The sequence below is a fragment of the Cyprinodon variegatus genome, unplaced genomic scaffold (assembly GCF_000732505.1).
Source record: "Cyprinodon variegatus isolate N-32 unplaced genomic scaffold, C_variegatus-1.0 Scaffold1378, whole genome shotgun sequence".
Lineage (NCBI taxonomy): Eukaryota > Metazoa > Chordata > Actinopteri > Cyprinodontiformes > Cyprinodontidae > Cyprinodon > Cyprinodon variegatus.
In genome coordinates this window covers 98,878-100,509 of record NW_015151831.1, presented here as the reverse complement: position 1 = coordinate 100,509, position 1,632 = coordinate 98,878, and positions in this window count along the sequence as shown.

The following is a 1,632-nucleotide window of genomic DNA, read 5'->3' as shown; positions in this document are numbered from 1 at the left end:
GCGGAACTGACCTCTCAGAGCATTTGGGTCAGCTACCCAGACGAGATCGCCGACTCTGATGTTTCTCTCTGACCGGTGCCACTTCTGACGAACGAAGAGATTTGGGCCAGCAAGCTCCCTCCATTTGGCCCAGAAGCGATCTACCCCGATTTGGATAGCTCGCAACCGCCGCCAGGAATGAGTCTCCAGGTCGAGACCGGTGGTATCTCCCCCCAGCGATGCTCGACCCAGGATGAGGGAGTTTGGTGTCAAGTACTCGATGGAGTCCTCCTGCTCTTGAGCTCTGGCGTCAATTGGCCGTTCGTTGGTTAAGTTGGCTGCCTGGTAGAGGAGGGTTTGTAGTTCTCCCCATGTGAAGGACCCTGTGAACCCACCGAGGTTCGTGAGCGCCCTCTTCAGAAGCTTCACGGCAGCCTCTGCAGCTCCATTCCTGTGTGGCGCATCTGCCGGGTGGAACTCCCACTTCCACTCGGTTCCATGTTTTGCAGCCACATTTTCCATGGATAGAGTCTGCAGGCACTCCAGGCGCTTGTAGAACTGCTGTAGGGCTGGTTTGGCGCCGGTGAAGTTTGTTCCCCGGTCAGACCAGAGTTTCCTTGGATGCTCCCTCAGGGCGACAAAGCGAGTGTATGCCAGGAGGAAGCTTTCTGCTGACTGGTCATCAGTGAGGTCCGCACGGACCGCTCTGGAGACCATGCAGCAGTAAACAATCCCCCACACTTTCTTTGAAGTCCTTCTTTTCACACTATCCTTAACCTCGAAGGGACCAAAGAGGTCAAGGGTGGTGAACTCGAAAGGGCAAGCTCTCTGGGTGCGTTCTAGGGGTAGGTCGCTCATGACTTGCTGGCATAGTTTGGCTCTTTGCTTTGCGCAGGTGATGCAATTGTTAAGCACCTTTTTGACGAGTTTTCGTCCCTGTGTGATCCAGGCTTTTCTTCGTGTTCGAAGTAGGGTTGGAGCGATGCCTTCGTGATTTTCTTCATGGGCCTCCTTGACCAGTAGGGATGCGAGCCATGACTGGCATGGGACCAGTGGTACGACCACTTTATCCTCTTCCAAACACTGGACTCTCCCTCCACAGACAAGAAGACCTATGGTTGGTTCTTTTTGAACGACTAGACGATCAAGCGTTGTGTCTTGGAACTTGACGCCGTGTTGGGCCTCAAGGGCTAAGAAGTTGAAGGCAGCAGCCCTTTCTCCAGCTGAGAGGTAAGTTTTGGCCTCCCACTTTAAGGCTCCAGGGGTCTGGGTGCGTCTGCTTAGCCAGATGTCAACTGCTCTCTTCAGCCAGCCAAGAGCCCCACACAGACGTGTCAGAGAGCTGAATCTTTTTGGTTCGACTAGTTCCACGAGAGCGATGATATTTTGGGCAGACCATTCCCAGGGCGGAGCTGCAGCTGACATGACTGTTGCAGAGAACGCCTTCCTTTGGAGTGCTGCAATATCTCCAGTGACGGAGGAGATGACTTCTCCAGCAGTTTTCACAGGCCATTCTTCAAAGGGGAGTTTGAGGAATGCAGGGCCTTCCTGCCAAGCTGAGCCTTCATCAAGGTCCTCAGGAGGTGCTCCCCTTGTGATGAGGTCAGCAATGTTTGCTTTCCCTTCGCCCCATCTCCAATTGTCGACATGCCC